This window comes from Crinia signifera, chromosome 11, assembly GCF_055691185.1.
Source record: "Crinia signifera chromosome 11, ASM5569118v1, whole genome shotgun sequence".
Classification (NCBI taxonomy): domain Eukaryota; kingdom Metazoa; phylum Chordata; class Amphibia; order Anura; family Myobatrachidae; genus Crinia; species Crinia signifera.
Genome location: NC_139227.1, coordinates 72117781 through 72143129, shown reverse-complemented (window position 1 = coordinate 72143129; position 25349 = coordinate 72117781). Strand labels below are relative to the sequence as shown.

The window sequence follows — 25349 nt, the reverse complement described above, 5'->3', positions numbered from 1 at the left end:
GAATCTGGCCCATAGGCAACTAGAAGGCTTCAAGCTTTGGGTTCACTCATCCTTGTGTAAGTGTAATACCGATGATGTTGATGACTGCGCGGCATTAAACCAAAACCTAACGGAGAGTACACATGATTTTGGCTATAACTTAGTAATAGGATAATAAGGTAGCCAAAATCTCACAGTGTTTAGGAGGCTTGCAATACTGATGCGTGGCCCCGTGGCGTCGGTATGGCAAGGGGAAAAGACTGTGCAGGCAAGTCTGTTATGACTATGTCGCCTGTAGAATGTATATGAATGTATATGGCCTGGGGACAAATAACAAGATAGTAAAAGTCGCAAGCGCAGTTAGACAAAATCGCATATCCAAAATGTCACAGTAATAGGATAGTCAATATTGGGCATTAGCCTGGATCGCACCGTGTGTACACACCGTAACACTGCTGCAATAGTGTGTAAGTAGTGACACAATGCTGTACACAAATACAGAATGCATCATATGCTGGGGAAATAGGGGAAGTGTATTTTAAGTGGAGTTTTGGGGAAAAAAATCCTAGTTGAATCTTGGTTCATTCCACATTTGATGTGATCCAAGCTGCTTGGGTGATCTGCACTATCCAATCATTAACTGTCATGCATTCACATAATGTTAGAACTCACTATGAAACCACATCCAGATGTACTCCAGCCACATCTGACCAAGTTACTACAAAGATAGGAAGCCAGTGACAGATAGGAATAGGCCAGGGTTGCCTACCCTTCCGGAATGACAGTGAGTCTCCCAAAAATCGGGTCCCCCTCCCAGCCCCCCCCCCCCCCCCCCCGGAAGGGTGAGCAACCCTCCCGGATTCAGGGGGGACCCCCGCTGTGCCCCCGATCGTGGCATTGAAATGCCGCAATCCGCGGGTCTCAGAGGAGGGGGTGGAGCTAAAATGGCAAAATCGCGCCATTTTAGCCCCGCCCCTCCACGGAGATACGCAAATTCACCCGTTTAACATCATGGGGGCTGGGCTTCTCTTGGAGAGGAGAATATTAAAGTTGGCAACCCTGGAATAGGCTGCAGACATGACTACCAATAGAAATTGTAAGGCCTGTGGCTGACAAAATAGGCAGGGCCCCCTTCCCTTCTCCGACCACTGGCATGGCTGGTGAAACCTCTGGACAAACTATACTTGATAGCCTTCAGTCCTGGAACCTCATACATTCCCAACTGTCCCTCTTTCCACGGGAACGTCGGTTTATCTCCCCAAATCAGTATTATGCTCCCTGTATGCTATTTCCAATAGGCAGGTGGCATTCACCTGCTCGCTAGGCTGTGAATACATGCAGCCCTGCGAACAGGTGTGAATCAGGCCCATTGCCCAGAGTGCCAAAAATAAAACCATTCAGGTCATCCAAGACCACAGTAGGTAGTATAAATTTCAGTCGATCAGAGAGTATTTGAGTAAATAGCATATAATCTACATTGAGGTGGAGATCGGACGATAAAATCCTGGCTCCCCAGATCACGACCAGGCTTTGCAACACTCAACCTTCTTCAAATATGTCGACCTTCTAATATTTGGTTAAAGACATCACCTATCAGTGGAGCAAGTATTTTGTAAAACTCCCCAGAATATCCTTCAAGACCCAAGGACTTTAACGCATACTTGCCTACTTTTGAAAAATAGTTTCAGGGAGATTATAGTCGGTAGTAGAATTTTCCACAGCGCCCAATTGAGGGGGTGTGTCATACTCCACCCAAAGGGCGTGTTTATGTCCATATATGGAGAGACTGTGAAAAGATATTGTCTCTCATTCATTTTTTCCCCAAAAAATGTAACCGTGTAATGTGGGCTAGGTGACATGAGGGAGATTGCTAGACTAATGAGGGAGAGAGGGAGATTGCTGCTATTTCAGGGAGTCTCCTGCAGAATGCAGGAGGGTAGGCAACTATGCTTTAACGGCTTAAGTGGCCAATACTTCCTCAGTAGAAATTCAAAGAGCCTTATTAGTATCTGTCAGGAATGATTTAAAAGTACGGATGGTGTAATGGTTAGCATTACTACCTGACAGCATGATGATGGGTCATGGGTTCGATTCCCACCCTGGCCCTAACTATGCGGAGTTTGTATATTCTCCCCGTACTTGCGTGGGTTTCCTCCGGGTACTCCGGTTTTCTCCCACAATCCAAAAATATACTGTTAAGCTAATTGGTTCCTAACAAAAATTTCAACTAGAATGTCTGTGCGTGTGTACATGTGGTAGGTAGGGATGCCAATCCCGGGGCATTTTTTCAATCCCGGGATCCGGGATTGAAAAATGCTCAATCCCGGGATTCCCGGGATCCCGGGATTGGCATCCCCAGCAAAAAAAAAACAAACATTTTTAGCATAGTACCCACCCCGGCCGACCCGCACATCTACTTACATTAGGGTGCGGGCGGGCGGCCGGGAGTGGGTTTGGAGGTGCACGGTGCCTCCCGGCAAGTGCACCTCCATAGAAGACGGCAGGCGGGCGGCGGAGACGAGGCTGGCAGGCGGAGGCGGGCGGGCAGGCGGGCGGAGTCAGGCCGGCGTGCTGTCGGGCGGCGGAGAAGAGGCGGGCAGGCGGAGGCAGGCCGGCGGTCACTGGTGACGTGTGGCCTGCGCAGCGTGACCTCTACTGTCATGCTACGCAGGCCGCACGCCGGGTCAGGTTACGGGAACAGCCGGGCAGCGTTTGAGCTAGTGCTCAGACGCTGCCCGGCATTAGACTGCGCATGCGCAGTCTAATCCCGAAATCCCGGGATTGGATTCTCCAATCCCGGGATTGAAATCCCGGACTTTTTTAGGCCAAATCCCGGGATCCCGCCGATCCCGATCCCGGGATTGGCCACACTAGATGTGGGTGTTATTTAGATATATCATTTTTGGGGTATGAATCATTGGATAGACAGAAACTAGGTCAACATGACTGACGGTCAACATGCAGGAAGGTTGACTTGACTGAAGGTTGACAGGGTCATTAGGTTGACATGGGGAAGGTCGACACTGAAACGCACCACGTCCCCTCGCTGCGCACGCCATGCTTTGGGCACAGTGCCTCGCTACGCTTGCCACACTATTTTATTCTCCCTAGTGGATTGTAGGGCATGAAATACCGCCGCCTGTCGGCTCATGTCTGCTCAAAAAAACAAACCATGTTGACCTTTTGACTGTCGACCTTCCCCATGTTGACCTTTATGCATGTCGACCTAATACTTGTCGACCTAGTGATCGTATCCCAATTTTAGTGCTCTGTCTCATGCATTACCTATACTCTGTCCTGAGGCCCTCCCCCATACCTGTGGGTGGCGTGGCTGGTCATACACTTGTCTGATTTGCCAACTTTTGACGGATCGGGGTGAGAAATTGGGTGAAAAGTTGCCAAATTGGATGTGTTTGACACCTGATGCTATTCGATACGCAGTCCCGCATGCATAGGTTCAGAGTTGGATATCGGACCTGCTTGCAGGGCATCCTCCAACACGGACAGCCTCCCTACAGTGGGGAATGGGATCGCATGTGATCTATCGCATATGATCCTGCCATCCAGGAAGCTCCCAGGTGGTTCAAGGGGATACTTATACAACTTCTCCCTCCGAATAGCTGCATGAGTGTATGAAGCATTAAGGGCGTGATGCACAAACATCTGCAGCCCTTTTCAGACACCCATCACCGGCTACCACATAGATAATAATCGCATATGCACTAACATATTCAATTATTGTCGCACCGGACAGCTCAAGAGCTGCCCTTTGCGATGCAGCCGGCGATGTGGCAGCGTGGATCCGGCGGCTCCCCCTCCTCCGGTGCCCGGCTGCTGCTGCAGGGCCAGGGACTCTGTTGGCTCCTCCTCCATGCACACGGAAGTGGAAGTACGGGGTAGGGAGGAGGAGGTCAGTGGTCTGAGCAGGAGGCTGCCTGGACACAGGTGAGCGGGGATGGCGTGCATCATGGCGGGGAGTCTGTGTGGGGCGGTGGGATAAGAAGCCCATAGGCTTCTATGGTGATGCCCCCCATCGCGACAACCCGGCGATCAAGTTTTAGTTAATACCAAAATGCTGTAAAAACCACAGATAACGAGATTTTACCACATTTTTGTTTTAGTACATCCCATCCTGTGACATTTTCCATTGGGGCGAGTGGTGCCGAGAGGAGAGGGGGGCTGGTCAGATGGAGGGGCCTGGGTTCCACTCCCCCATTGCAGGAACCCAGGCAGTGGGGAGAGAGATGACATGCTGCCACTGCAGCACAGCCTCTCTCCCCAGCCCAGCACACATTGCTCTCTCAGGGGAGAGAGAGGCAGTGGCAGTATATCATCTCTCTCCCTGTGCATGTGCGCAATCACATCCGCACCTCCACTGTTGCCTGCCCGAACAAGATAGCCATGCCCCTCCTGATAGCCATGCCCCCTCCATTTTACTGGGGCCCGGCCAACCTGTCGGAGCCCCTAATTGGGCACACACCCCAGTTCTTTCTAAGAGCACTTGTTAGTGATGGGACAAACCGGAATTATTATATAGCTGCCTACATATTCTCTATACCAAGGCTTACTATACCGTCCCCTTAACCTGAGACGCTCATGAATTAGTGAAGCAATCATCAGGGTGGCAGAGGTTTATATATTCTAAGAAAGGTCCTGTCCCCTGATGCAACTATCCATATTAACCATGTACTTGTCCTAACTGTCTTGTACTGTAATCCATTATGTGTTTTTGCTCATAGAAAGTTCATATTCAGAGATGGGTACAGAAGAGGAAATTGCTATTTGCCATTTTCCACATTTCTGCACACTTAAATTGCGGTCTTGCCATGACTGCAGTTTAAATTGTGAAGGGGCATTTTCTGGGAGTGGTCTGGACAACACAGGTGTGTTTTCTGACCACTCGAGGGAAGGGCCGTGGTAGCACAAAATATGTCTGGCCTGTGCCAGGCTTCACAACTAGGCTGGCAGCCAGTACTGTGCGACTGCTTTGCTGTGTAGAGAAGTCCTTGCAATTAGCAATGTGCTCAACAATTTTGCTGGTCAAGACACGGCGTGCAAGCGGACTTGCCCTGTGCTTGGCGGCTCCCTGCAGCCTACCGCCATGGGTTATAGTTTAAAGACTCCTCGCTAAATAAAACCCACTCTGAATCTGGCCCATAGGCAACTAGAAGGCTTCAAGCTTTGGGTTCACTCATCCTTGTGTAAGTGTAATACCGATGATGTTGATGACTGCACGGCATTAAACCAAAACCTAACGGTGAGTACACATGATTTTGGCTATAACTTAGTAATAGGATAATAAGGTAGCCAAAATCTCACAGTGTTTAGGAGGCTTGCAATACTGATGCGTGGCCCCGTGGCGTCGGTATGGCAAGGGGAAAAGACTGTGCAGGCAAGTCTGCTATGACTATGTCGCCTGAAGAATGTATATGAATGTATATGGCCTGGGGACAAATAACAAGATAGTAAAAGTGGCAAGCGCAGTTAGACAAAATCGCATATCCAAAATGTCACAGTAATAGGATAGTCAATATTGGGCATTAGCCTGGATCGCACCGTGTGTACACACCGTAACACTGCTGCAATAGTGTGTAAGTAGTGACACAATGCTGTACACAAATACAGAATGCATCATATGCTGGGGAAGTGTATTTTAAGTGGAGTTTTGGGGAAAAAAATCCTAGTTGAATCTTGGTTCATTCCACATTTGATGTGATCCAAGCTGCTTGGGTGATCTGCACTATCCAATCATTAACTGTCATGCATTCACATAATGTTAGAACTCACTATGAAACCACATCCAGATGTACTCCAGCCACATCTGACCAAGTTACTACAAGGATAGGAAGCCAGTGACAGATCTGAATAGGCCAAGGTTGCCTACCCTCCCGGAATGACAGTGAGTCTCCCGAAAATCGGGTCCCCCCCCCCGAAAGGGTGAGCAACCCTCCCGGATTCAGGGGGGACCCCCGCTGTGCCCCCGATCGAGGCATTGAAATGCCGCAATCCGCGGGTCTCAGAGGAGGGGGTGGAGTTAAAATGACAAAATTGCTTCATTTTAGCCCCGCCCCCTCCACGGAGATACGCAAATTCACCCGTTTAACATCATGGGGCTGGGCTTCTCCCGGAGAGGAGAATAATAAAGTTGGCAACCCTGGAATAGGCTGCAGACATGACTACCAATAGAAATTGCGTTGCCTGTGGCTGACAAAATAGGCAGGGCCCCCTTCCCTTCTCCGACCACTGGCATGGCTGGTGAAACCTCTGGACAAACTATACTTAATAGCCTTCAGTTCTGGAACCTCATACATCCCAACTGTCCCTCTTTCCGTGGGAATGTCTCGGTTTATCTCCCCAAATCAGTATTATGCTCCCTGTATGGTATTTCCAATAGGCAGGTGGCATTCACCTGCTCGCTAGGCTGTGAATACATGCAGCCCTGCGAACAGGTGTGAATCAGGCCCATTGCCCAGAGTGCCAAAAATAAAACCATTCAGGTCATCCAAGACCACAGTAGGTATTTGAGTAAATAGCGTATAATCTACATTGAGGTGGAGATCGGACGATAAGATCCTGGCTCCTCAGATCACGACCAGGCTTTGCAACACTTGACCTTCTTCAAATATGTCGACCTTCTAATATTTTTTTAAAGACATCACCTATCAGTGGAGCAAGTATTTTGTAAAACTCCCCAGAATATCCTTCAAGACCCAAGGACTTTAACGCATACTTGCCTACTTTTGAAAAATAGTTTCAGGGAGATTATAGTCGGTAGTAGAATTTTCCACAGCGCCCAATTGAGGGGGTGTGTCATACTCCACCCAAAAGGCGTGTTTATGTCCATATATGGAGAGACTGTGACACAAAAAATGTAACAGTGTAATGTGGGCTAGGTGACATGAGGGAGATTGCTAGACTAATGAGGGAGAGAGGGAGATTTCTGCTATTTCAGGGAGTCTATGCTATGCTAACTATGCTTTAACGGCTTAAGTGGCCAATACTTCCTCAGTAGAAATAGAAGCTAAGAGCAATTCCACCTGTGATTCTGTAATAGTGGGAACAGAAACCTCTTTCCAGAAAGCCTTCTTAGCAGTATCTGTAATGTGGTAGGTGTAGAGATCAGCATAGAGGGCACAAGACACTTCTGCACCTTTGTGATTTAGAAGCACATTAAAGTGGGTCTTAGCATTAATTCAAAGAGCCTTATTAATATCTGTCAGGAATGATTTAAAAGTACGGATGGTGTAATGGTTAGCATTACTACCTGACAGCATGATGATGGGTCATGGGTTCGATTCCCACCCTGGCCCTAACTGTGCAGAGTTTGTATATTCTCCCTGTACTTGCGTGGGTTTCCTCCGGGTACTCCGGTTTTCTCCCACAATCCAAAAATATACTGTTAAGCTAATTGGCTCCTAAAAAAAATTAAAACTAGAATGTCTGTGCGTGAGTACATGTGGTAGGGAATATAGATTGTAAGCTCTACTGGGGCGGGGACTGATGTGAATGTTTAAATATTCTCTGTAAAGCGCTGCAGAATATGTGTGCGCTATATAAGACACTTAATAAATAAATAAATAGAATAGGAAAAAGTCAAAGGCACCAGTGCTTCAGAGCCCAGCGATCAGGAAACACCGCCCTGCCAGTGTGGATACTTGCCCCTGTACACGTCTGTGAATGCATTCGCAGCCATACACATAGGGGGAAAACCATTCGCAATCACCATTGAATGGATTTTCCTCTGTTTGCAACCGCCAAGTAAGTCTATACTTACTCAGCACAGCACTGTGAAGTCACTGAAAGTAACACTTTCAGTGACTTCTTATCAGACATCTCCAATGTGTGAGCAGGAGAAAATATCCTTACTACTGTGCAGTCAGCAAGAACCCTACATCACGGAGCAAGACGTATTAACACTGCAAAACACATGCATGTGGCAAACATGTGAGGTCAGTAAAAAGGTGTAAGTCTAGAGCTAGATTTTAATCAGATCTAGAATGTAGGTATGCAGGAGCGTAATCTGGAATAGAAAAGTCTTTGAAAGTATCACCATCAAACAGCCTCATCCGTAACAGAAAAAATAATAATAAATTAATTAGTTGGATGCAGGCAGAGACTTTCGAGCTCTAGTGACCTCTGCTGAGTAGAACTGGAATAACAGGAGCTTGTGAGCTGTGGCTTTCCCGAGAGATAAGACTTCTTTTTGCTGGATGCTGTGTTCAGAAAGTTAGGGCAACAGAATATATTGACCCTTAGCCGGGCCAAGATTCCCAGCAAGCTAGGTAAGGTCTGCTGCACAAAGTTATTGAGTGCTGGCCCCTTAATTGATTATTTCTGTGTAACCTCTTCTACAAATAATCAGTTTTGTTGCACAGACAATAATGAGACATTTGTCAGCACTTGCTTAGAATCTAGCTTCATCCTCCCTTACATAGGGGAAAATTATATACAATATATTTAGGTGAGACCCTTAACCATTTGCCTGTACTCTCCCTAGTAATTTCACACAGTTCTTTGCATGTATAGTTTTCATTGTAATATATGCCATGCATATTCCGCAGATCTTATTTTTTGTACACTGTTTAAACTTTAAGAAAACAATATAAATGATTATTGCAAAATTAGAATTTTTTTATTAAGGGAAAAAAGTTGTCCAACAGCCCAACAGTTAAATCACTCATGTGAAAAATGAATTGTCCCCTAAACATAGTAATGCTAGGTACACACCAGAACAATCAGGATCGTGAGACGACCATACGATGGTCCCACGATCTGCATCCGATCCAACTCCGATCTGTACCCAGTTGAAGGGGTCATTTTCAAATCCTTACTGCAGCAGGTAGGATCTGCAAAATGACCAAACGACCAGTGGGGACGCGCATCGGATCAGATCTGAAACATGCCCAATTTTCACACAATCAGTCGAGATTGTATAAAAATTGGGGGAATTGAGGCCAAATCGTTCTGGTGTGGACCCTGCATATCTGTTTGTGTCACCAGTTACTATATGGGAGGTCGACAGTCAAAGGGCCAAAATGGGGGTTTTCACTTTTTTTGACCCTCTAGGGCGTGGTGGCAGAATAAAACAGTGTCCCGAGCATAGCGAGGCACCGAGCCCGAAGCCATGAGCCATGCGAGGGGACGCGTTGCAAAAAAAGTGAAAAACCCCATGTCGACATTTTGACTGTGGACCTTTCCCATGGACCAATGTCGACCTAATGACCCTAACGACCTTAAGTCATGTTGACCTCACAGAGCACTGTGTACCGAATGCAATGGGTCATGTTGGAGGGTATGCTATTTGTGTTCTCTAAATACTGTCAGGAATCACCACGCGCGTGCACCCTGGAGTATTCCATGGTGCAGTGCTGGCAGCTGGTATGACACCCGAACTTCTGCCACGGTGAATGGTCGCCAACATAGTGCATACCTCCCAACATGACCCTCTCCAGGAGGGACACAATGCTCTGTTTCTGGACTTCTCCCTTAATTTATAATTGCCATCACCTATGTTGAAACACCTTTCTAATCAATTAACCTGTGTGGAACAGGTGATGGCAATCTTACATTAAGAAGTCTAGAAACAGAGCAATGTGTCCCTCCTGGAGAGAGATGATAGTGCCACAAATCAGCTGACCGCTGCACTTTCACTCAGGTCCCATGGCAGTAACCTGACTCAGGTATCAGTCTCCAGTGTAATTAATTGATCCAATCATGGACTCTGCTGCGGTCATGTGTGTGGACATCCAAGAAGAGTAGCTCCTACAAGCCCCAATGCCTTGAACAAATTGTCCGTTCCAGAAGCTGGGTTCTAAGATACAGTTCTCTGTTACTCTGTTTCACTGTGATGCATACTTGCCTACCCTCCCAGAATGGCCGGGAGTCTCTCGGCCCCCCGGGAAGGTGGGCAAGTCTCCCGCATTCCCCCCAGAGTCCCTACTCCCCCCCCCCCCCCCCTCGGAGCTGGGGAAAGAGGTGCCGCAAATCGCAGGTCCAGAGGAGGGGGCGGGACTAAAATGATGCGAATAGCGTAATTTCCTGTCATTTTAGCCCCGCCCACTCTTGCGCTTGTGTGGATTGGGGGCGGGGTTTTGATGCATCAGCCTTGTCCCCCCCCCCCGACCTATACATTTGGCTGTCCTCTCCGGGCTTCTCCCGGAGAGTGACATCAAAAAGTCGGCAAGTATGCTGTGAGGTTACCAATGCTTGCTGCTGCACCTGCAGATCAGCCTATCCACCTTCTACCTAATTTATTGGTTCTTAGGACCGATCTCCTGATCATCAGTTCTAGGACCAAACACCATACCATCAGTTCCCAGACCCCATGCTGAGGTGGTCGGGACCCACAGTTTGAGAACCGCTGCACTAGGGTGTTGTGGGAGAATAAATTAGTGTTCCCGAAGCATTGCGAGCGTAGGGAGCCATGCACGGCGGACGCGGTGCTACATTTTGTTGTCCATGTCTATGCGACATGTGCCGACAGGCAGTATTTCATGCCCTACCATCCACTAGGGTGTAGCGGGAGAATAAAATAGTGTGCCTGAAGCATGGCCAGTCGAACTGAGCGATGCGAGGGGATGCAGTGCTTACGTTTTACGTTTATGTTGACTGTGTTGAGATTCCGGTACAAAAAAAACCAATGTTGACTTTTTCAATGTCGACCTAATGACCCTGTCGACCTTACCCATGTCGACACAATGACCATGTCGACCTAAAGTCATGTTGATCCTTCCTGCATGTCGACCTTAACATATGTCAACCTAAATGCATGTCGACCATAATGCTGATGACCTAATGATCCATACCCCTATTCACATATAGGTACAAGGGGACCCAGACAGAAGGCCTTGACCTGCCTGTCGGTAGCAGCAAATCCCATATCCCCTTGTGGGGTTCCCTGGAGAAGACGGCCTGCGTTTAAACTCTCTGCCTCTGTTCTGGGTATTTGCCAACTCCACTATACCATCTGTGCCCTCCGTGTCAGTTTACTCCCTGTTATACCTCATCACTCCAGTGTATGCATCCACGTTATATTAAACATCCCAAGTTCAAATTCTCTACCCCTAGCACTGTCCCACTATGGTCACAGCCGAGAACACATCCACGCCCAGTCCTGACAGACCTGACAAATGTAAAGCATGTTGTGGTATTGTATGTGATGTATTGGTGATCCATTTATTCAGAAGTGCTCAGAGCACATATTTTCATTCATCGTTTGCTATTTTCCACAAATGTAAAGCAATGTTTGAGTCTTATTGTGTGTAAGTGCTACAGTATGTACGATTTCTTCCTCTGGTTTTGTCTTCTTATACATTTTTGAGTGATGAGCTAGAGTATTATTGTGAAAAACACATACAAAAATCAGATAACACACAAAAGTTCATCCTAGTGGGCATAGAGTATACAGTGCCCGTGTCGATCTATGTCGACAGACACTAACCAAAGTGGAAAAACTCATGCCAGCCTTTTTCATGTCGACTTTTTGTCTGTGTCAACCTTTTGACCATGTCAACCTAATGCAGGCCAACCTTTTTTATATGTCGACCTTTTGACGGTCAAACAATCCTGATCGACCTTTTGAATGTCGACATAGACACTGTCAACCTAATGATCCATACCCCCTAAGAAAGGGGCAATAACTTCTTCATACCACTGTATAGGCAAATTGTCCGTAATACCCCTTTTCCGATACAGGGATGAAGTATTCATGCATATTTAAGCTTTAGTGTCTCATTTTGAGGTGTCTTTGGTGCCAATAGGAGAAAACACACGCTGGAAAAAATGTACTTGTGTCCATATGTCAGGTCTGTCTCATCATACCATGTGAAGAAAAAAAAAAACGTTATATAAATAGAATTATTATTATTGTAATAAAATAGACTTCTTCCTCGTGCGCAGCTAACACGGCAGAACCCCTTCTGGGGACAACACACAAAGCTGAGGCTATTCTGGTGGTCAGCATATGCTCACACCCCCCTGTTACTCTCAGCTGCTGCTTATCCGTCACAACAGTTGGGTGCAGGAACCTTGCACGAAACTCCCACAAGTGTTTTAGTGGTGGGAATGTTATTTCTTAACATTGATATGGCACCAGCATAATCCCGTGCAGCTGGAATGTTCGTGATACTGGAAAATATGTGAATTTTGTGTTGGAGGCAAAAAACTCTCTGAATTGTCCCAGAAAGTGAATGTTCTCAGAGTTGGGTGCACTAAGCACAGCGGCAGCATCGGTGAATGAAACTGCTTTGCAAAAATATCCCAATGCTGTAGAAGGCATCTTAGACTAGATGTAATAGAAACGGGCAAGTTTTCACATTATCACTTGATGTATATTATTTATTTATTTATTAACAGTTTCTTATATAGCGCAGCATATTCCGTTGCGCTTTACAAAGGAGACAGTGATACAACAAACAGGGTATTTCTTTAAGACCTAGGGATTGTAGTGTTTGTATGAGAAGTGTGCGGTCAACAGTGTCAAAAGCAGCAGAGAGATCTAGAAGAATTAGTAGTGAATAGTGGCCTTTAGACTTGGCAGTGACCAGATCATTCACAACTTTACAAAGCTTTCTTGCGCAGGGAGGTCATCCTTATATTTTACGGGATGCCGTTTCTGAGTATGTTTGGAAACATGATAAAGTCAAGCATATATTATAAAAACGGCAAAGATACATCCAAATATAAAAATATTTAAAATATAAAAAGGGGTGATATAGTAACAATTTGTGAGTATTAAAAAAAAAAACAGATTAATATTACCCACATATATCTAGTATAGGTAAAAGATAAAAAGGATATAATGGGGATCAGAAAGATAGTACGTTTTAAACCCAGCCTTTTAGACCTTTGAAGTTTCTTTCTGATCCCCATTATATATTATGAGGGTAATATTAATCTGTTTTTTTTTTTATACTCACAAATTGTTACTATATCACCCTCTTTTTATATTTTAAATATTTTTATATTTGGATGTATCTTTGCCGTTTTTAGAATATATGCTTGACTTTATCATGTTTTTATAATATATGCTTGACTTTATCATGTTTCCAAACATACTCAGAAATGGCATCCCGTAAAATATAAGGATGACCTCCCTGCGCAAGAAAGCTTGTACCTAGCAGCAAAGTTGAAAGAAATCATCAACCAAATCTTTGCACAGATTCTGTTTGAAACTGAAAGAAGCGTCCGGGTGTCCAAGCAACCCACCGCCGCCAGAGAACCCGATCTTGTGACGGGGACACATGACCGCAAGACAACAGCACAATAAGTGAAAGTCTGCCGAACCTCCGGTACTAGGCAACGGAAGACGCGAGCGGCACAGCGTCATCGAGAGACGCTAGATCACGTAGACACGCCGGGAGGCTTGTCTCATAGGAGGCGGGACACACACCGGCAGGACCAATTGAAAGGGGGATTATTATTATTATTTTATTTATAAGGCGCCACAAGTGTTTCGCAGCGCCGTACAAAGGAACAATACAGGGAGACAAAACTTGGCATAACATTGAATAAATAACAAAAATACAGTACAAATAAAGAGCACCACAGTTCAATACACATTACAGCTTAAATGTAAGTAGTGAGGACCCAATCAACATACAACTAGAGGCTTGAGGCCAATGATGGAGATGAGTATGAAGATGGTCACTGAGTGTTGGAGTAAAGGAGAGCTGTGAGTGAAATGTGAAGAGAAGTGGGCTTTGACAACAGGAGGGAAGAGGGCCCTACTCGGAGGAGCTTACAATCTAGTAGGAAGGGGAGACAGACAGATTACAAGAGGTGCAAGCGAGGGGGTGGTGGTTAGATAGCAGGATGTAAACAGGCAAGGGGTCGGAGAACCAGCTGGTTTATGCAGTGGAAGGGTACGCTTTGATGAATAGGTGAGTTTTCAGTGCCCGTTTGAAGCTTTGCAAGGTCGGGGAGAGTCTAATGGAGCGAGGGAGTGCGTTCCACTGAAGGGGTGCAGCACGGGCAAAGTCCTGTACTCTAGCATGGGAAGCAGTGATCAGGGTGGAGGAGAGACGACAGTCGTCAGCTGACCGTAGAGGGCGGGAGGGTGTATGAATGGAGATGAGGTTAGAGATATATGGAGCAATGGATATAAACCCTCTTAGAAAGCTTTGACTTACACCTTGAAAAAGATCGCAGTAGCGATTGAAACGCGTTGGTGATCGGACTGAGTGGGGGCTGCAGGAGAAGGAGTTCAACATTGCCATCAGAGGGGACACTTTTGGAACTGAATCCGGACGGGACCAGACGTTACCCCTGACATCCATGCTTTACATGAGAACATCCCTAATCGGATTTCTCATGTACCTCTGGTAATTACTGAACTTTTGACTTTTCTCACTGCCCCTGCTACAGCACTTTTGTTTTTACTTGTTTTATTTGTATATATGTGTTTTATATAAATAAAAGGACCACTGCTCTATATGCATTTTCCTTTTCTACACATGTATTCCATATAAACCGGATGAGAAACCCTAGGAAAAAAGGACAAGGACTTCAAAGATACATGCTGATCTAAAGCAAGCAGGAGGAGGAGTTTGCAGGTGCACACTAAATATATATGCTAGACCTTTTAATATCTTGCTATATTGCATTTGAGGTTATTAGCATAGTAATGGCCATTAGTATGGGCCTGTCCACCGCATCCAGGTTACCTCAATAGGACAAGTCCCTAACACTACTCTGGGACAGGTCCAGGGCACAGGGCCCCCCAGGCCAGCCCAGCAGAACCACCCCATGGCATCACATTAGTGTGAAATTAAAGTGATAGTAAAAGGGATAGGGGAAATTATATGTGATAGGACTTACCTAGGTAAGAAGTAATAATAAATGTGAAGGGTGCTACATATATATTAAACAAACTAAAGGGGTGATTGAAAGTATACGATATGATGCCATGGAGCAGCCCAGCAACAGCAGCCCAAAGAGCCCAGCGCCCCAAACACAGTCCCACAGACTAACACTCAGCATATATGTATAGTAGGACTTACCCTCATAGTGCCAAGCTGAGGTGTGCAGTCTTGAATGTTGGGACTCCAACCTATTTAAAATCAATCTGGGACAGGTGGGTGGGGTGCTAGTTAAGGAGGAAGGCGTCTCTAGTTCCTTCCAGTGTGTATGAATACACAATATATAGTACATAGGGGGAGGGGCCATAAACTGCACACCCTGGACATATGAGGTGCTACCTGCTGAGACTTGTAGTGCAGCAAGCAGGAGGAGGAGTTTGCAGGTGCACACTAAATATATATGCTAGACCTTTTAATATCTTGCTATATTGCATTTGAGGTTATTAGCATAGTAATGGCCATTAGTATGGGCCTGTCCACCGCATCCAGGTTACCTCAATAGGACAAGTCCCTAACACTACTCTGGGACAGGTCCAGGGCACAGGGCCCCCCAGGCTACTAGGCAACGGAAGACGCGAGCGGCACAGCGTCATCGAGAGACGCTAGATCACGTAGACACGCCGGGAGGCTTGTCTCATAGGAGGCGGGACACACACCCGCAGGACCAATTGAAAGGGGGATTATTATTATTATTTTATTTATAAGGCGCCACAAGTGTTTCGCAGCGCCGTACAAAGGAACAATACAGGGAGACAAAACTTGGCATAACATTGAATAAATAACAAAAATACAGTACAAATAAAGAGCACCACAGTTCAATACACATTACAGCTTAAATGTAAGTAGTGAGGACCCAATCAACATACAACTAGAGGCTTGAGGCCAATGATGGAGATGAGTATGAAGATGGTCACTGAGTGTTGGAGTAAAGGAGAGCTGTGAGTGAAATGTGAAGAGAAGTGGGCTTTGACAACAGGAGGGAAGAGGGCCCTACTCGGAGGAGCTTACAATCTAGTAGGAAGGGGAGACAGACAGATTACAAGAGGTGCAAGCGAGGGGGTGGTGGTTAGATAGCAGGATGTAAACAGGCAAGGGGTCGGAGAACCAGCTGGTTTATGCAGTGGAAGGGTACGCTTTGATGAATAGGTGAGTTTTCAGTGCCCGTTTGAAGCTTTGCAAGGTCGGGGAGAGTCTAATGGAGCGAGGGAGTGCGTTCCACTGAAGGGGTGCAGCACGGGCAAAGTCCTGTACTCTAGCATGGGAAGCAGTGATCAGGGTGGAGGAGAGACGACAGTCGTCAGCTGACCGTAGAGGGCGGGAGGGTGTATGAATGGAGATGAGGTTAGAGATATATGGAGCAATGGATATAAACCCTCTTAGAAAGCTTTGACTTACACCTTGAAAAAGATCGCAGTAGCGATTGAAACGCGTTGGTGATCGGACTGAGTGGGGGCTGCAGGAGAAGGAGTTCAACATTGCCATCAGAGGGGACACTTTTGGAACTGAATCCGGACGGGACCAGACGTTACCCCTGACATCCATGCTTTACATGAGAACATCCCTAATCGGATTTCTCATGTACCTCTGGTAATTACTGAACTTTTGACTTTTCTCACTGCCCCTGCTACAGCACTTTTGTTTTTACTTGTTTTATTTGTATATATGTGTTTTATATAAATAAAAGGACCACTGCACTATATGCATTTTCCTTTTCTACACATGTATTCCATATAAACCGGATGAGAAACCCTAGGAAAAAAGGACAAGGACTTCAAAGATACATGCTGATCTAAAGCCTGTCTATCTGGTTAACCCCTGATTGACTGATACAGAGAAGAGGAACGGTACCTCCCTATAAGGGATGCACATTTCTTAATTTCCTCTTCACATTAGTGGCGCCTATAGCGGGTCCATCCCAGCCCTTTTTCTATTCTGTACCATTCACAACTTTAGTCAGTGCTGTCTGTGTGGAGTGTTGGGCACGAAAGCCTGACTGATGCGGGTCCATTAAGTTGTGCAAGTTAAGAAAGTGTTTGAGGCGAGTGTAGGCAAGTCTTTCAAGTAGTTTGGAGGTGCATGGAAGTTGAGAAATGGGACGGTAGTTTGAGAGAGAGCTTGGATCAGAATTCTGTTTTTTCAAAATTGGAGTAATAGCTGCATGTTTGAACAATGAAGGAAAGACACCAGTAGAGAAAGAAAGGTTACAGATTTTAGTTAAGATTGGGATGAGCACAGGGTAGTGGGTTTAGGGTCAAGAGGAGAGGTAGTAAAGTGGGAGGAAGAGAAAAGTGCAGATACTTCATCTTCATTTGTGGGATCAAATTAAGTAAATTCGTCAGAGGGCTCAGGTATCGAATGGAGCATAGCAATTAATCTCTGATTTTGTCAATCTTATCCCTGAAGTAGGAAGCAAGATCTTGTGCATGGATAGTGGTTGTGGCTTGGGTGAGGGAGGGTTGTAAAGGGATTTAAATGTATTAAAAAGACGTTTTGGGTTAGAAGCTTGAGCAGAAATGAGAGTTAGGAAATATGTTTGTTTGGCAGTTTCCAGGGCATAACTATAGGACTGGTAGATAGTCTTATATGTAAAGAAATCCATTGGACTGTGAGATTTACGCCATTTATGCTCAGCTTTGCGTGAGATATATTGTAGGTGTCTCGTTACTTTAGAGTGCCACGGTTGGCGTCTAGGCCTTCGTAGAGTGTGGTGGGTAACTGGAGCCACTTAATCCAGGGCTGACTTTTTGCAAATCACACATGTAAAAGGGTGCATTTGGCCATTACCAAAAAATGTCTCTTTATAATCGCATCCAGATGTTTTCCCCGGGTGGAAGCCCAGGGCTATTGCCGGCACCCCTGGGCGATGGGTGCTGGATTCATATTTTTGTTGTCACAAATAGCATTGTGTTCTGCTGTGGAACTGTAATTTACAGTAAGCCTCCCTGCATGCAGGGAATTGAAAGCCTGCGAATGGATGTTTATACAAAACATCCATTCGCAGTGCGCCAGGTATCTTCGCCCGGGGGGGCGGGCAGCGATACAAGGCTCGCAAAGCAGAGAAATACTGCTGCTTTGCGATCCAAACATAATCAGGGCCCTTGTGTCTCTTGAAATTGACCTAGACATTGTAGACCTAATATACCACACTTGTTGGGTGCTTTGCCTTCCCCTGTATTTATCGACAGTTATCTATAAATTGTGCATAAATTCCACCAGACTTTACAGAGACTACCAGTGGCATAACAATGCAGGAGGTGCAACTGCTATGGGGCCCTTCGGCTTGCGGGAGCCGGGAGCCCAGCAGGCAATCCCCTGTCCCTCTTTCCTTTTTTTCCTTTTTTTTTTTTTTTAGTTATCACTCTGATGCCGCCACCATCACAGTCATTTTAGTTCCTTGGTGGGAGGGAGGAAGGGATGGAAGCCGGGATGCGGTGCAAAAGGAAAGGCAGTCTGCATAGAGCACCACACTAGAGGGTGCCGCAGCTGCCTTTGACAACTGATTATGTGACCAGTGACAGCGCCACCCGGCAGCCCCTTTTCCGGCTTCTTCTCTTGTGCGTGGAGGGAGGGTGAGTCTGCGCTCCTCCCCAGCACCTTTTACCAAGTAGCGCAGCATGGGCTCAGATGGCTGCTGGCTGCACACACCTAGAGCAGTGACCACAAACAGGTAACCTGTTGGTGTAAGCCAGCGACTCCCCCCCCCCCCCACCTCCCCCATTCAAGTGTCAGCCTGCGACCCTCCCTCGTTCCTGCAGGTGACAGCCTATCTGCCCCTCTTCCCCTACCGTCCTCCCACTGCAAGTGACAGCCTGCCACCTGCTCTGTCCTGTGCCTGCAGACCCTTCCCTCCTGCAGTTGATAGTCCCCCTGCTCCCTCTCAGATCTGCGGGAGTTCTGTGCGGGAAGCGCGCGGGCAGTTGACATCCGCTGACATCAGCTGCCTGACTGCCACACCCACGTCATCTGGGAATTACCATGAGAATGCCCATAAAACGCTGGGCGTGCCCATGGGCGAATCCCCTGGTGCACTGCCCCATGCCCGCACTGTTGTGTGTGAGCTCCTGGCGTCTGCACGTGCGCATAAATAACTATGCGCTTGCACCGTTGCAAATAAACGCTCCCCTACTCAGGGCCGGTGCCACCACCGCATTTGTCTATGGCGCTGGCCACTGGAGGGCGGTAGTGAGCTGCAGCCGGCCAGCAGCAGCAGGAAGCTACGCTACCGCAAAGGAGAGCCCAGAGGAACTTTGAACTAGAGCAACAACAAGCAGATATTAGGTGAGTTGGTCGGACCCCCCCCCCCGCCCGCCCGTGTACCTTGCTGCCGCTGACAGACAGTCAGTCCCCATCCCTGGCTGCCGCCCGCCGCCCGGTCATCAGCTACAGCCGCCGGCCAGTCAGCCTCAATCCACTGCCCCTCCGTGCGCTGGACACTAGGACAGTCACACAGGCGCCGAGACACAAACAGCGACGAGTGCCCGCACCCCCCCCCCCCTTGAGTGCCGTAAGCTGTGGGTGAATAGCCGGCACTCCTCTGCTTTCAATGTGCAATATGCGCCCGGTGCCTTCCCAAGCTCTAGCCCAAACAGGGTTGCCAAATATAAACTGGTACAATGGCAGCACTCAGACGGCTTGAAATAACAGGAGACCGCACAGGTTCAAGATCTTTCGAGATTTAATCTCGTCGTCCTGATGACGAGATTAAATCTCGAAAGATCATGAACCTCTGCGGCCGATGGCCGTTTCAACTGGGCTCTGCCAGTTTCCGTCAGGATGAAAACTGGCAGAGCCCAGTTGAAACGGCCGTTGGGCCAAGCAGCTGTTATATTGTACTGCACAGCATGGAATAAAAACTTATTTTCTTTACCTACTTTGGAGTGCTGGTCTGGATCCTTCACAGAGAGTGTGGGGGGTAAGTGCTTTTATATATATAATCAAAATGCTAAAGAAGACAGTGGCACTCTGGAGACTTTGTGAAGCATTAATCTGTAATGACACACATCATAGAAATATCATATATATATATATATATATATATATATATATATATATATATATATATACATACATAGCTATGCAGAGGCTTATACACACATGTATTATAACCTCCTCCCCCAGGCAGCCACTACTGCAAGTACTAGACACCTCATCAAAGAGCAGCTTACTGTTGGTCTGGGGGGACACTGCTCAGCTGGATGAGATGCCACTGCTGCCGGCAAGGAGGCGCCTCTGTTGGTTCTGCGGGCAGCCTCCACAGCGCCGATGTTGAATGACACTGCTGACTCTACTGAGAGGCGGGGGCGGGCGGTGTGGTCAGGTGAGGGAAGGCTGGGCGGGTGGCTGTTGTCAGATTGATGCGGCAGTGCTGTTATGGTGCCGCGGGCCTTCCTTCCTGTCTCCCGGAAACCGTGGTAAACAGTTTTTTGCGAGTCCATCAGACACTGCCCGCCATCCCCTTGCATGCACGACCCCCCCCCCCCCCAGTATGCCTGCGAATGGATGATTTACATAATCATCCATTTGCAGGTGGAGAGAAATCATTCAGAAAACACAGACAGCGCCCGGCCAATGGGAGGGAGGGCCAGCCACTCCTCCTTCCTATGGTCATCACATCGCCAAGTCTTGGCTTACTCGGTGCTGTGAACAAGGGGGAAAACGATTCGATGGTGAGCAATGGAAAATGGTTTTCCCCCAATGTGGCCGGCTATGAACGACTTCACAGTCATGGTGGGATTTACCTGATCACTGGGCTCTGAAGATTCGCAGCCCAGCACTCAGGTCTGAATCGGTCCCATAGGGTATTCTTATCCATGTGTTCACTGACTCATAGCATGCAGCTCCTGTTAGTGAGCTGTATTTTTGTTAGTAATTCTTTCTTTAGTTAAAGACATTTGTTTAATTTGAATCTTTTCACAACAGCCCCCCTTTCCGCCAACAAGGGAAGTTGCTTCATGTGGGTGAGACAGCAGGGTAATCCCCCCCAAAAAAGGATGTCCCACACGATTTGGGACAGTTGGGAGGTATGATATTGTGCTAAGTGAGAAGAAAATAAATATTGCAGGAAATATTTGCAAACAAGAAACCACATATTTCAGGCAACAAGGTTAGTATCAATACTTGTAAAACGTCCCATCATATAATAATGTTATATAAATATCTTGCAGCAAGGACAAGCATTTAAGCATAGACGAACAGTTATGTGGAGCTAGCACACCCTTTGGGGATATGGTCAATAGGTGGACCCAGTGGCGTAGCTTTGTTTGGGGCGCCTCCCCGCCGTTAATGGGGGGGACGCCCCGCCCGCCCGTGCCCCCCGGCTGCCCATGCCCCCTCCCCCCATTGCCGCATGCTTACCTGTCCGCGTGTCCCGGCTCCCCTCCTGGCTAAGTTCAATTAATTCTATGCAGACGGACCACGACAAAATGGCCGCCCCCATACCGCAGACAGTTTCAGAGAACAGTCTGCTTTATCGGGCGGCCATTTTATCGTGGTCCGTCTCCATAGCATTGATTGAAGCCAGGAGGGGAGCCGGGACGCGCGGACAGGTAAGCCTGCGGGGGATGGGGGGCAGGGGGATTACTATAGCACCGCAGCCCCCCCCCAGCGCCCCCATATGCACAGCGCCCCCCCGCGACCGCGGGGGCTGCGGTGCTATAGCTACGCCACTGAGTGGACCCTATTTAGGTCAACATACATTAGGTCCTCAGGGCGTAGGTCGACACCTGAAATTAACATGGCTATGGTTGATAGGGTTGGAAGGTCAGCATAAGCATTAGGTAAAGAATGGAAAGGTTGACAGTCAAAAGGGCGACATTAGTTTTTCAAGTATTTTTTTGAGCCGACGTGTCGACAGGCGGTATTTCATGTCCTACCATCTACTACGGTGTAGTGGGAGATAAAATAGTGTGCCTGTGCTCACCTGCCCGAAGCATGGTGAGAGCAGCGAGCCATGCGAGGGGACGCGGTACACTTTGACAGTGTACATATCGACTACGTCAACATTTGGGACTAAGGCCCTTATTCAGATCTGATCGCAGTAGAACTTTGTTCTCAAAATGGGCAAAACCATATGCACTGCAGGTGGGGCAGATGTAAAAAGTATAAAGAGAGGTATATTTGGGGGAGTGGCCTGTCTGAAAGGGGGTGTGTCCTATACTCGCGGCGCTGCTGTGAGGCCACGCCCCATTTTTCGCCGCGGTGGGGGCATGCCCAGCAGCTCTGTGAGCTGCTGGCCAGCCCCCAGCCACTCTGCCTGCAAGAATAGATGCATGCGCACAGCGTCTATTCACGGACTACAGCATACCTCCCAACAGTCCCGATTTTATCGGGACAGTCCCGATTGTCAGGGCCTGTCCCGATGTCCCACCCGCGGGCGGCAGTGTCCCGCGGTGTGGGGGGGCTGTTGGGAGTCCCCCGTCAGCTGCTAAGCAGCGGGGAATAAACGCTGTGCGCACGCGCACAGCGTCTATTCCCGCAGCCAGGGGACTGGGGGCATGGCTAGAGGCTCACAGAGCCTCTGGGTCATGCCCCCATAGCGGCAAAATGGGGGCGTGGCCTCGCGGAAGAGCCGCGAGTATAGGCCACGCCCCAAATTAGGCCACGCCCCCGAAAATTTCGGTGCGCCTCCGGCGCGCAGGAGCATCGTCCCGCCTTCAGGACTTAAAAAGTTGGGAGGTATGCCGAAGACCAGTCCACTCACTGTCCATAATTAAAAGATCTTATCAATGCATCAATGTTTTTTTTATTATTATTATTATTATTATTATTATTATTATTATTATTATGGGTAAATCAACAGCAGTGACAGTGTGCAATAAGGACTTTTTTTTTTTATAAATATTATCAAAAGTACTCTTGTGCTTATACCTTCTTTCAGATTGGGTGATTCAGATTGCCCCGGATTGTGCTTTTTATTTCTCCCTTAAACCGGAGGAGCGCATGTTCACTAACTTGTACATTTATGTATGTTCAAGCTTAGATCCACCTAAATCCTTTTTATTTGTTATTAATATTTTTTTTTATGAATGGCAATTTCAGTTGTGTAAAAAAAGTATTGATAACTGAAATGTGTTATTATACTAAATACCCGAAAATTAATTGATAGGTTCTAGCAGCTGGCCGTAGCCGTAGCCAGAATACCAGGGAAAAAATACTTCATCACTACCTAGTACCTATACCTAACACCACAGGGACCCGGGACGTTTGCGGCTATGGTATCCAATGCAGCACTGTTCTGCCTCTAGTGTTCCGTGCGTGGCATCCTATAGCGCAGCCACTTCCAATCATGTGACTGGGCGGCTCTAAAAGGGAATCCTGTTACCACCTGACCTCACTCAGTTAGTCGACCTTGCCGCAGGGTGTACTACGTCTGTTCCGGGAAATTTAGCAGCATGTCCTCCGCCATGGCTCGTATGCTCCGGGTGCCCGGCCTGTCCCAGGCCATCTTTCGCAGGGGTCTGACGTCCAAACCGGCCAAAGGTGCTCTGAGTGCCGTGGTAAGTGCCAGGTCCTGTCTCGCTGGCTGGATGCATGCAGTGAGTGCGGCGCTCAGCTAGTGCTGTCCTATTCCTGCATACTGTCAGAGGCCGGGCGCTGTGTGTTACAACATGTTATCGGCGGCCATAGGCCCAGCTGGCCGTATATTTTGCTGATCCACCGCCTTCTGACTAGATTAGTGTCCTGTTATCCCAGCCTGCGCTGGTGGCGCGGCCTGTGTGTATGTGTGTGAAGATGGAAGCTGATTTGGTGCATAGCTCATGTTGCCATTAACTATGCTGCTTATAAGCTGTAATGCAAGCGGTAGTTAAGTATTCATGCACCTGTGTTTAGGGATGGCCATCGACCCATCCTACATCAATGGCTTTTAAGGCAGGAACCATCGATGGCTATAAAACATTATATCGCTGGCCATTGATGGGTCCCGCCATCGCTTATCCGTGCATGTGCAGAAGAACAGGGCGGATCACACCGCCAGGAGGTGTGCGCATGCGCAGTAGAGACAGACTTTACTTGGCTGTCACTGAAGTTTTGTTTTGCGCATGCCTGCCGAGGTGCCCCCTGCCGGGCGAATCATGAGTGACAGACTCATTACTTAGCGGCAGCCACCAGATCTTTGCAGTTCACTCCACAACGCGACCCGCTTGGTGGCAGTGCGCGAACGCGCACATGTCCACACAGCTTAGCCGCAGCGCAGCATGCACGTCATACGCACACCCGACTGGGTTGTGTGGAGTGATCCATCATTTATCCCTCCCGGCATGCCCCGTGCCCTATTTTTAGTCTTGCCTGACGACTATTTTTCTATTTGATTTACACTACACAGGAGCACGCATTGGGATCGAATGTAGAAAACCCATTTGGGTTTCTATTTAATTTTAGCTTCTATAAGCAAAATATAATAATAATAATAATAATTGTGTGTACCCTCTATTAGGATGAGGTAAATTTTAGAGCTCACCACATGCTTCTGAAGATCACACTTTACCATTCCCAGTCCATGTGGATGGTAAAGTATGAAAAAAATTAATGTGACTATTGATATGTTGACATTTTGTATTTCGATCTATTGACCAGATACCAGACTTGAAGTCTGTCTTTGCAAGGTTGGAGAGGTATTTTACTAAGTTGGGAGTTCTATTTCAGAACCTTGTAAAATATAATAAATAGAATCTGGTTTCCCATAGGAACATACCATCTGAAATAGAACTTCCATCTTTGTAAATGTATTTTGTCTGTATGTGTATATCTATATCTTTAGCTAGAGTCCATGAAAGCACATTGGGAGTTGTCTTTAGCAGCTGCATAGAGCGCATGCTCTAGTCCTATCCTTATTGACCAGAATAAGTCGGTGGTGTGCTGTAGGTGACCTAATAATTTGTTTTCTGCTTTACAGGACACCGCTATTGGTCTTGGTACATTTATGGCCTGCTTCCTGGTACCATCTGGTTGGATCCTGGCCAATCTGGAAAACTATAAAAAGAGGGAGGACTAATAGTGCCCACTCCAACCAACTTTGCCACATTCCACTTCCAGCCTGGGCAAGGTTACAGCAGTACGCTGGTTCTAAACGCACAAAGTTACTTATGGTCAAGCAGTCTGTTACATTAAAGAAATGTTTACAATCCTATAACTAATTTTGTAATTGTGTTTCTTCTAATATGTAATTCACATAAGATGAGACATGAGGGACTACAAATACAGAGGCTATGCTAATGGGATGTCTGCCTTTATAATCTGTTACGTTTAGTATTTTAGTATAAAGTATAGCTCTGGCAAGCTTCTGTCTTGGCCTGGAACAAGTTGGCTGCAGCTGCCTTTCTCTGGTTCTAGCAGTATAACCGGTAATGGAAAGCAGGATGACCGGTACAGGTAATACATTGCATTGTCCCAGAGTCAATATCACAACCAAGTGGAGCACTGTCTAACCAGCATAAATAGAGTTCTGTACGTTTGAGATATTGTATACAATAATTGTAACATGAATGGGCACCTTAAATTGTGTTTAGCCACTTG

General features: G+C 47.2%; 1 long non-coding RNA gene across 1 annotated transcript; it reads left to right on the top strand.

Moving 5' to 3' along the window:
- Positions 1-22826: 22826 nt before the first annotated feature.
- On the top strand, positions 22827-24966 carry LOC146045011 (uncharacterized). The gene is made up of 2 exons (XR_014465366.1): positions 22827-23332; positions 24730-24966. It is a non-coding gene; the product is annotated as an uncharacterized LOC146045011 (long non-coding RNA).
- Positions 24967-25349: the final 383 nt, after the last annotated feature.